Here is a 12214-nt window from a genome sequence, read left to right as displayed (position 1 = left end):
ATATGCAATGCACAACTATAATCACTGGCCATAATGCAATTGACACCTATCGGACTTATAAGGCATAAGCCATAAACAAAGAACCGGCTAAGCTTATCGGCAAATGAACCAGTCACCAATGAAAATGCTGCGTTACACATCAGTGCACACCCACCCGCTCTGAATGGGTTCGGTATCGCGGCTGCTTCGTTTCGAGTTTCAGTAGAAAATTTTGCACTTTTGATTTGCGATCATACGCTAATAATTTTGTTATTTTGTAAATTTATTTTCTTAATCAGCAATGCATTTTATACACCACGAATAAGTGATAACTGTGTTTTAATTATGGTTGATTTTTCTGGTTGCATGTGACCTTTAAGGAAATTCACATTTGAGCTTCAAACATGGAATCCTAGTATGGTTGTTTAGATATTTAAGGTACCCAGGTTCTAGAACAGCGAGTAGTACATTAGAAGGGTGTGTGTGAGAGAATGTACACTGACATTGTTAGTCAGAATAACGAATCTGACAAGGAATTCAGATTTAGAACTCAAATCTCGAATCCCGAATCCCAAATCCCGAATCCCAAATCTGTTTCATGTCTTTACCTTAACGTTGCAGTTATCTTATAGATAATAGTTCCTAAATGACTGACACTGACAGCTGTAGATCTTATCACCTTCCCAAACTGCCAGAGTGAGACAATGGACGTATATAACCACTCACAAAGAAATACTGCCATGTTGTGGTGCCGTTTGATCGTCACACTGACTCTAGTTGTTGTAGACGTCCTTTGCAAAAGGAAAAATGTATTCGTTCTTGTGGCAGATGACATGAGACCAGATCTGGACGTGTTCAAAGGAAGAGATTCGCCATCCCCTGTCAGAGAAAAGGTCCACGCCCCGAATTTGATCTCTTTGGCGGGCAGGAGTCTTCTTCTACGCCGTGCTTATGTGCAGCAGGCACTATGTAGCCCGAGCCGCACTTCCCTTCTGACTGGGCGCCGCCCCGACACCACTCATGTGTACGACCTTGACACTTACTGGAGGACGGTTGCTGGCAACTTCACCACCTTACCCCAGTACTTTAAAAACCACGGCTACAATACCCTTGGCTTTGGGAAGATCTTCCATCACGGAGACGCATCGGGAGACAATGATCCGGTGTCATGGTCGGAACCATTCTATGAGACCAAACCAGCGGTGAACAGTTTTGCTACTGATGGGAATTCATGGCGAGCGGTACCAATGAATCTTTTAAAAAGCAATTCCCTTCAAGACACGATCAACACAGACATGGCTATTCAGAAGTTGAGGTCCATTGCTCCGAAAGCCCGATCTGGACAGCAGCCTTTCTTTTTGGCACTTGGTTATCACAAGCCACATCTTCCCTTTGTCTTTCCGGAGAAGTTTCTTAGCTACTACCCAGATGATTCCATTCACCTACCTCCTAATCAGTATGCACCTCTGGACATGCCGTCTATCGCTTGGACAAGATACCCAGAGCTAAGGTCATACAAAGATATTGCTCATCTGAATGTATCTGGTGAACCCAATACAACTCTACCAGCTAATGTGGTAAAGAACCTGAGACGGGCCTACTATAGTTGCATCTCGTACATCGACGAGGAACTGGGAAGAGTCTTAGCGGAACTGGAACAGCAAGGGCTGGCAGATGACACTATTATATCCTTCTTTGGGGACCATGGATGGCAGTTAGGTGAGCACGGGCTGTGGAGCAAACATACCAACTTCGATTTAGCTACCCATGCCCCTATGATGCTGCACATACCCGGACAAACCGACCAAGGAATAGTGACAGAAGAGCTTGTGGAGTTTGTAGACCTGTTCCCAACACTGGTTGATGCTGCTGGCCTTCCCCCTCTTCACATCTGCCCTGAAGATTCCTCCAAGGTGGACGTGTGCACAGAAGGACAGAGTTTCCTCCCATTGATCAAGCAGCCCAAACCTGACAACTGGAAGAATGCTGTATTTTCTCAGTTTCCTAGACACCAGAATCTTCGTCACCAGATAATGGGTTACTCGATGACGACCGGTCGTTATCGCTACACCGAGTGGGTCGGATTCGACGGTACCCATTACAAACCCCACTGGTCAGCATCGTCCGGGGCAGAGTTGTATGACCATTATCAGGACCCGCAGGAGAACGTCAACTTGGCTCATGACCCTGCCCACAAGGACTTGGTGGTCAGACTCAGTAACCGTCTTCATGCAGGGTGGAGGCGTGAAGTAACCACTTATCATGGACCTTCCATTATTGGGTAACGTTCCAGTAATAAAAAAACATGGAATCTGTTTCGAAGTAATTGTATATCACAGTAGTAGAATTACCCAGGTGAGTTGGAGAAGCTGGTTTATCAGTGTGTCATTACATGATTTTGGAGTGAGTGAATTTTGTGCCACTGTTAGCAATATTCCTGCTATATCAAGGCGGGTAACACCAGAAATGGGCTTCACACATTGTATCCATGTGAGGAATCGAACCCGGGTCTTTGGCGTGGTGAGCGAACGTTAACCCACAAGACTACTCCATCGCGCATAATGACTGAGGTTATGTAAATGTGAGCATGAATGAATTTCACGACCGTGTGTGTGTGTGCGTGCGTGCGTGCGTGCGTGCGTGCGTGCGTATGCCCTTGTAGCGGTGAGGAATAATATCAGTTGAACTAACTTACTAACATAACTAAGCCGCTGAAACGTCATGGATAATCCGCTAATACAAATAATGCCGTTTCATTACCTCATCGTAAGGCAGGGCAACATCAAGTATTATATGACGCGTAGATTTCTAACTGGCCCTCTTGGTCGCATGAGAGCACTGACGCAAAGCGATGTCAGCCTCACTGCATGGCGGGAGGTTGATCAAACAGTCCAAGCGCCTCCCGTGGCTAAAAATAGATTTGGGCTATTCCAGCTGTGAGCTCCGCGCTGTGTGCTTCACGATAGATAAAGAAGGTCAAGAAAAAGACAATAGACTAAAAACTATAGACACTAAAATTGCTGAAGCGAACAAGGTGAAACCACCCATACTAAAGCTCTTACGAATTCGTCTCACGCACAGACAGACGCATACATTCATATTGAACATTCTCCAGCTTTTAAGGAGTTCAGCAACCAGGCAAATGAGACAAAGATGGATCCATCTCCAGATAAACAGAGCTCACAGTCTCCACCTGACACATGCAGTTCCTCACCCCGATGTGATAATTCAGGCCCTAAAACAAGCACTGAGCGTGTAATAGATCTGACAAATACAGGTATGCTGTGGGACATTTACATGAAAAACTCCCATGACCTAGTCCTCTGTGGGACGGATAGCAGTGAGTCACAGACACAGAAAACATTACGTAAAAAGCATTGTACTGCACCAGCTACAGCAGCAATAAAGGAAAAAACACATCCTGAGATCCACAATATTGAATCACATGCAAAATCGTATCAAAGACTGGAGGGCATGTCCAGGGTGAAGACAAAGCGAATAGTTTTATACAATATCAACGAAGATAAACCGTTTGACCAGGTCAAGCAGTTAATCTTTGACTACACTCATCAACGACATGTACGCACTACCTATGTACGTCTTCTGCGCGAGAAACTGTATTATGATGGCACAAAAACTTACACAGTACAGGTTAACTTGTCTGCAGATGACTACGACAACGTTGCAAATGACTGTGACTTTTGGCCATGTGTCATTCGTTGCAGGAATTATGTACCTCGGCATCGCCAACGGAATATGAACGGAAATCAAAATGAACAGTACAACGGTACTGGATACCGACATGATGAACAGTACTTAATGTCCATGAATAACGGCTAAATTCCAAATCTCTCCATGTGTGCAACATTATAACTCATGACTTAAGTTTACTAACCTGGAATATACGTGGTGTGTCTAGCAGCACGCCTGGTGTAATATCTAATACTAATCCTATTAATGTAGATGTACTATGCATCCAGGAAGATTGGTTCAATCCAAGTAATGTTGATAAACTGACCGACATTCATGATTACAACGTTGTAACGTGTATGTGTAATACGAGTATCTCCTGCAGGGGATCCGGGGATCTAGCCCTATCATGTCATTCCCAATCGCGATGGAAAGCTTATCCACTACAAACGTCTGAGTACCTGGTAAGTGCTAAGCTTATGTGCAACGGATATGCAAATGGGTATGTAATCTGTTGTAGGCTTCCAACTACCAATGTATTACATTCAACATATCTTGATGCTTTAGATGAGGTAATGGATGCCTATGATATGCTTTGTCAAGAAGGAGATACTTATGTATTAGGAGATCTGAACTCAGTTCTGTGTAAAGCTGTTTCTCCTCACGTGAAAAGGCACTCGAAAAGCTAATTACCTGTAGAAATCTTGTACACGTGTTACATACCTCTCGCACGTATGGCCCGGACTATACATGGAGAAGTGAGGACAATTTGTGCAAGTCTCTAATTGACTATATCCTTATACCCTCACATGCAGTAAGCAAGCGAGCGAGTTTCGCTCAACAATATTCCAGCTATATGGTGGCGGTCTGTTAATAATCGAGTCTGGACCAGACAATCCAGTGATCAACAACATGAGCATCGATCTGTGCAATTGGGAACCGATGACATGTGTCAACCAAGTCAGCGAGCCTGACAACTCGATCCCGTTAGTCGCCTCTTACGACAAGCATAGTCTTTTTTTGTGGCAAGCATGGGTTGCTGAAGGCCTATTGTACCCCGTGACACATGCAGTAAGCAACTTACTTCAGTGTTGTGTGCTTGATCACTGTGACTACGCGATCTCTGACCACTTTCCTTGTTTCGTAAATGTTACAGTACAACCTAAATCTGTAATTCCAACTTCCAAAAACATGTATTCTGAAATGGCACAAAGTTGACTCCACTGAATTAAATGCTTACACAGAAGAAACAGGGAGACTTCTCTGTGACATAGGTATGCCATGCAATGAAGCTCAACCTGCTGACACTGAGCTCTATGAAGAAAATATTAGTAGTGCCCTTACTAGTGCTAGCTCTAAGTGTATTCCCTCTGGAACATATAAACCTTATCTAAAGCCATATTGGAAGAGTAACGGCCTAAGTGATGCTCACTATCAAATGTGAGTTTCGCGTCGAACTTGGCTAGCAGACGACAAACCAAGGGGAGACAATTCATATTCATATCGAGAATACAAACGTGCAAAGCTCGATTTCCGTCGTTTACATCTACAGGCAAAGCGAAAACAACGCAAAGAACTATCTCGTGAACCCGAAATTACATCAGAAACTGATGTTAATACCTTCTTTAAATCTGTGCGTAAACTTAGACGCCCGCGGTCAACGGTTGACCAATTAGTGTTTAACAATACCCAAGCGGACACACCAGAGGCCATTTGTAATCTGTGGGGTGCTTACTATGCTAACCTTGCCTTACCGCACCACGCTGAAACGTTTGATGATGAATTTAAAGCTTCTGTACAGCAGGTATAATTTCACAACCTAATGATTCTACTCATGCTGACGCTGTACTATATGCCGATATCTAGTCCTCAGAGTTAGAACAACATCTGGTTACTTTAAATCGTAACAAATCCCCTGAACCAGATCATGTAAACAATGAACACCTTATCTATGGAGGTGACGCGCTGGTCGAAAAGCTCCGCGTCTTATACAACGCAATTATGAAAGCTGTCTACTTTCCCAGTATCTTTAGATTGGGTATGATTGTTCCACTTTATAAAGGAAAAGGGTCAAAATGCGATCCCCAAAACTACAGAGGCATCACCCTTACCTCCTGTATAGAAAAACTATTTGAAAAACTATTACTCTCACGTCTACAATGTTATATAAGTCATATTAATCCTTATTTTCCAGACCCTCTACAATTTGGATTCAGAAAAGAACATGGTGCCATTATGTCAACGTTCATGCTCAATGACTGCGTAACATATTATGTTGAGGGTGGCTCACAAGTCTTTCCAGCGTTTCTCGATAATGAGAAAGCGTTTGATCGCATTTGGCACAACGATCTATTCCTAAAACTCTACAATTTGGGTATAACGGGAAAAATGTGGAATCTGCTATATCATAGCTACACCTGCAGCTCTTCGTTTGTAATGTACAACGGAAATAGCTCAGATACATTTGATGTAAAACAAGGTGTAGGGCAAGGTAGAGTCCTGTCAGCATGGTTCTTCCTTGTCTTTATTAATGATTTATTAACTGAACTAAGACGCAGTAACAATGGTATATGTGTATATGGTATTGACGTGCCATCAATCGTGTTAGCCGATGATACCACACTGTTAATCACCACCCTGTATGGACTGCAGGATTCACTACACATTGTCTCGGAATATGCTTCCCGATGGCGCCTAACATACGATGCATCTAAAAGCACTGTTGTAGTTTTTCGGAAAGGAAAACAATCTTGTCCTGAGCTTTCATTCTCGTTTTATGACATTAATATAAGTTCATCAGTAAAATATGGCGGTATTCTACTTTCATCAGACCTGTATTGTAAAGACAGAGTTCTCGCTAACTGTCAAAAGGCCAGGCAAACTATAAATTCTTTACGCTCATTGGGTCTTAACAATACTGATTTACATCCAATTACATGTGTTAATACATTGAAAAGAATGATTTTACCTACAAGTTTCTATGGCTGTGAAACCATGCCTCCGCTATATGGCAAAAACATTGATTTGTTGGAAAACACCCAACGATATGTTGCTAAATGTTTTCAAGGGTTCAACAGACGTATGTCAACAGATTCTGTGTGTGCCAACCTAGGTCTCTGGACAGTGGTTGGATACATTGATAAGAGTAGATTGCTATTCCTTGGAAGATTATGCAACAACGATTGTCATTCATCAACGAAAACGCTGTTCTGTGCGTTTTTATCACTCTCAGTCGACTTACAGATTAACTCACGCAGTGTTTGCAACACTTTGTTATGTACGGAAGTTTAATCTACTGAAATATGTAGTGACTTATGTGGAAACTGGTATTTTTCCGTCAAAGACAGCGTGGAGAAGAATAGTTGTAAGTTCTATCTTCTTTTATGAAGAAGCTCAGTGGAAATTGAGACTCTCCATAAGAGAAGATATGTCCAGATATGCTGTAGTACACCAAACACTGAGTCTATATAGACTTTACACTCTAATGTATTTGTACCCAGACTATAAAGCCCGTATACAACTTAATGTATTAGTCGGCTCTAAAGCCAGATTCTCAAAGGAATGTATACTTTGTAATAAGTACTGCCATGCCCACCTTATTTTACACTGTGAATCTGTAATGGGCCAAAGAAATCATTTTTATATGACACTACTTGACATACTGGATATAGATGTATATGCATTAATTGAAATGCTGGACGATGAAGATGCCCTTGTACTCTTTTGTGGTGCCAAACTTCAGATCCCTGGCCTTGAGGAAGCAGCATGGCAAACCATCACATTACACTTTTCAAACTATATCTATGCCTTAAAAGACTCTTTGATGTATACTTTCTAAACTACCACTGATGTAAATATCCATCTGTTGTAAATACCCATGCTTTGTTAATATCATATGTATATATGTAACTGACTGATATCATAAATGCTTAATCTTCGAATGTATTTTGGAGGAAATAAAGACATTCATTCATTCATTCATTCATTCTTTCATTCATTCATGGGCATTGCTTCGTCCCTGTGAATATGTTCGTTTAGAGTTATGTCTCATCTGTATCACAATGACGAACGACACGACACCAAGAGTATTCATGCCTGTGTCAGTACTTATGTCATTTAATAAAACAGGCATTGACTTCAGTTCGGTTGATCCACTGATTTATCGACCTTGTACATGTGATATTCACCAAGGTGAAGGTCGGTAACTCATTGGATCAACCACTCTAGACGACAATATTGTATATCATTTAACCGTTTTCAAATAATGTTGTCGGGGATTGAGTCATAGGTCTAACTGTAATACGAGGGGGTAGTTTTACGCTGAACATTACTAAGCTTAACTTTCCTGGTCGTAGTTGCGTTTAAATTTCAAACATGATAAATAATAACGCCAAAAGGATGTGATTTCCCGAATGAGCACATTTAATGCAGTACTGTACCCTTCAGCCGATGATGACACCGCCATTGTTTCCAGCCATCTGCGATCTCCACCCAGCATGTTTCCGCAACTGACCGCGAAGTCCTTGCTGGGACGCATGTCTGGCGATGTTGTGATTCTCCTGGGGATCGATTAGATGGTCGTACAACTCAACTCCATGTAGCTGGTCCCACTGAGGCCTGTAGTCAGGCTTGCTGAGGAATGTAACCCATTCAGTGTAGCGATACCTGTCCGTGGTGACTGTGTAGCCCATGGCTGGTTTGTGGTTATACCTTCTCGGATATTGCGAGAAGACTGCATTCTTCCATGATGACAAACTTGGCTGCTTCAACAGAGGAACTAGACTCGTTCCTTCTGTGCAGAGGTCAGTTGAGGATGAGTCCATCTGGCATGTTGATAGCTTTGGAAGACCTGCTGCTTCTACGAGAGTCGGGAACAGGTCCACAAACTCTGTCAGCTTAGTTGTACTCAGTCCTTTATCAGTCAACCCTGGAACGTGAATCATAAGAGGCGCATGGGTGGCGATGTCAAAATTGGTGTGTTTACACCATTCTCCGTGTTCCCCTAGCTGCCAACCATGATCGCCGAAGAAGGACACAATCGTATTATTGGCAAGACCCTGCTTCTCAAGTTCATCAAGAACCTTCCCGAGTTCAAAGTCCATGTAGCTGATAGCACTGTAGTAGGCCCTCCGGAGTTGTTTAACCACCAGGTCAGGCAAAGTCGTGTTTGGGTTGCCTGATGCATTTAGTGGAGCTATGTCGGTGTAGTGCCTCAGTTCGTTATAACTTGCCCAGGCAATATGAGGCATGCCGTCAGGAGCTTGTGGGTTGGGTGGAAGATGAATGGAGTCTTCTGGATAGAAATCCAGGAATCGAGCTGGAAACTGGAATGGCAGATGGGGCTTGTGGAAGCCAACAGCCAAGAAGAAATTCTCTCCATTCTTTATCTTTTGAGTGATGTTCTTTATAACCTGTACGGCATGGTCGGCTATTAAGGTGTCTTGTAGAACATGCTGGCTGTCGAGTAGATTATCTGGTACAGCTTTCCAGCTTGATCCATCCTCAAGGTAATGCCTTGCTTCATGGGCATCGAAATATTTCTCAGACCAGGAGACGGGATCATTTCCCCCTGAAGCTTTGCCTGGGTGGAATATCTTGCCAATTCCAATGCTGTGGTAGCCTTGGTTCTTGAAGAACTGAGGAATGGTTGTGAAGTTGCCACCAACATGCCTAAAGTATGTGTCAAGGTCGTACACGTGGGTGGTGTCAGGACGGCGCCCAGTCAGGAGGGAGGTGCGGCTCGGGGAGCATAGAGCCTGTTGAACATAGGCTCTTTTGAAGACCATACTCTTACTGGCTAGGCCTGCTAGACTGGGAGCGTGGATTGGTGGATGCACTGGAGATGGAAAGTAGGGGCCATCGTACATGGGCAGCTCAGGACGCAGGTCATCCGCACAGAGGAACAGGACGTTCATTCTGGCACTTACGCACGTTATAAAGCAGAACACGTATATTCCAAGCTCCATGTTTGCCTCCTTTTCTGCGGCACTAATCAGTCTTAAAGTCCGTCTCCAGACCTGGGATAGGCTATTGATACACACAAGCAGGACGTGTGTCAACATACCCATGGAATGATAAGGCCGACACACTTACTGTGGCATATAGGTGAGTTAAGAATGTTGAAAGGTTAGGAGATTATTCATTAATAGGTTGAATATTTGATGAGCGAGAGACAAGGAGAGACAGAAAGAGACGACAGAGAGACAAACGTTGACAGGGAGAGATGGAGAGAGGGAGAGAGAGAGAACAGAGAGAACAAAGAGACAAAGACACATAGAGAGAAACATACACACATCGAAAGCCGACAGAGAGACAAACAGGCACGCAGAGAGGACACAGAGACAAAGACACAGAAAAACGACAGCGCGACAAAGACACACAGAGAGACACAGCGAGATGCACAGAGAGACACAGGCAGAGACGCAGAGAGAAACAGAGACACATATAGAGACACAGACACTCAGAAACACGACAGCGCCAAGTTAGTTAACCCAGCTAAATGGCTGCGGTCTGTAAATAATCGAGTCCCTGACCAGACAATATTCAGTGATCAACAGGAATTGGAAACCGATGGCATGTGTCAACCAAGTCAGCTGGTCTGACCACCCGTTAGTCTCCTGGGTTACTGAAGGTCCTTATCCTAGCCAGGATCTACAGGGGTAGAGACAACTGAGACACACAGCGAGATAAAGGACAAAGAGAGACACGCAGAGAATACAAAGAGACAAAGACACAGAGAGACGACAGAGGGACAAGGACACAGAGAGACGACTACATGACAACAGAGACACACAGATAGACAGAGGACAAAGAGAGACACGCAGAGAATACAGAGAGACAAAGACACAGACAGAGACACACAGAGAGACGACAGTGAGACAAAGAGAGACTAGCAGAGACACACATATAAACAGAGACGCCGAGAGAGGACAGAAATACAAAGGCACAGAGAGACAGAGCGACAACAGCGAGACAAACAAAGAGAGGCAAAGACATGGAGAGACGACAGAGAGAAAGAGAAATAGACATAGAGAGCGACAGAATGGCACACGGATAATGACATAGGTACACATGAGAGAGAAAGAAAAGGCATAGATGGGGTGAGAGGCAGAGAGTGATATATAGAGAAAGACACATATAGGGTGGTTTTTTTAAGTGCTAGTGGGTAGGTCTTTGAGTCACTTAGGCTCGTATGTATCAGAATATTGTAGGTGAAATATTTTAATTACTGTAGCTTGGAGCGTGTCAGGTCCGGGCACAGCATATACACAAACCAAGACCATACACACAAACCAAGACCATATACACAAACCAATATGGTGGATTCAAACCAAGAACCATTGTATTCATGTGAATAAGTCAGTTATGAAGCGTGTAGTGTAATATACCACGTGACAACATGGGTGCCGGAAAATGAAGGACACAAAAAACGCGAGGGAGGCTTCATCGTTTTTAACGAATTTACATAGTTGACAGCAATTATTGTAAAAAACACGTTTCTCACATTCAAACAAGACGTTTCAAGAGAACAAAACAAATATTTGACATGTGTAATATGAGTCATACCACCTGTTTGAGGGTGGGTGGGGTGGTGGTGATGGGAAGTACAGAAACGTCTCACTTGATGGAGTGGGCTAGCAGGGGTGCGCGGGGGACCCTATGGCAGATTAACCTTCCACAAGACATATAACGCTTTCTATTCACGACATCACACAAAATGGTTTATATATTTCGTCTTTTGAATAACCCACAAAGGCGTTCATATATAACAATAAAACACACTGCGCAGGCCTTTTCAACACATTAGGACTGTCGTGGCATAGCTCTGCAGCAGCAGCAGTGACTGCTTATCTTCCCGACTGGTTCTCGGCACGGGTGACGAAGCGCCAGTCACGTGGAACGCGCGGGAGGCGCAAAAGAAGGGGATCGGTCACATATTTGTCGCCCAGTGAGACAGGATTGTATTTTGAACGAGATATCTGTTTGAAAATCCTGTGAGTCATTTTCTTCTGGATGTAGAAGCTGTGATAACAGTCTGGTTGCAAAGATTCCAGCTCACTGACAAGGTAAGATTGTCTTCTGTAACATATGTTTTGAATATTGTCAGTATGTTAACACCAAAATGATATCGATGTAATTTGGGTACTTTATCCTTCACTGTCAGTCGGAGAGGTTCCACAACAGAAAGACAAACAGGTTGTTGATGTTAAACAGGTTTAATTAATGTCAAGTACAACACAATGCTGACATAGATCAATAGCAAATCGGTTCTGACGCACACACTCCGAAAAAACAATCATTTTGAATATTATAATATTTTATTGCATATTGACTTACATGCTTCCTGATTCAACAGGTTCACTTCTATTTTCAATTCTATTTTAACATTTACAGTGTGACGTAGGTTGTGGGTTAAGAGGTTCACAGATCAATAGTCAAAAGGTTCAATTGTACAACACACCATAGAGAAAGGGAGGAAATAGGTTCAGTTTGAATACTCAGTCGTATTTGGACGTTCAGACGTTTATAGTACATATATTCAATG

General features: G+C 43.2%; 1 protein-coding gene and 2 pseudogenes across 1 annotated transcript in view; 2 read left to right on the top strand and 1 right to left on the bottom strand.

The window, feature by feature from the left end:
• Nucleotides 1-675: 675 nt before the first annotated feature.
• Nucleotides 676-2289, top strand: LOC137268540 (iduronate 2-sulfatase pseudogene; annotated as a pseudogene).
• A 5781-nt stretch (nucleotides 2290-8070) lies between these two features.
• On the bottom strand, nucleotides 8071-9669 carry LOC137268531 (iduronate 2-sulfatase pseudogene; annotated as a pseudogene).
• A 1975-nt stretch (nucleotides 9670-11644) lies between these two features.
• LOC137268073 (transmembrane protein 26-like) overlaps nucleotides 11645-12214 on the top strand; it is a 91314-nt gene continuing 90744 nt past the window's right edge. Inside the window, exon 1 of the mRNA XM_067802577.1 lies at nucleotides 11645-11735. The gene's annotated coding sequence lies outside the window, so the exon portion shown is untranslated. The remainder of the gene's footprint in view (nucleotides 11736-12214) is intronic.

This window comes from Haliotis asinina, chromosome 16 (assembly GCF_037392515.1).
Source record: "Haliotis asinina isolate JCU_RB_2024 chromosome 16, JCU_Hal_asi_v2, whole genome shotgun sequence".
Taxonomy (NCBI): domain Eukaryota; kingdom Metazoa; phylum Mollusca; class Gastropoda; order Lepetellida; family Haliotidae; genus Haliotis; species Haliotis asinina.
The sequence above is the reverse complement of the archived record's forward strand: the minus strand, read 5'-3'. Positions and strand labels throughout refer to the sequence as shown.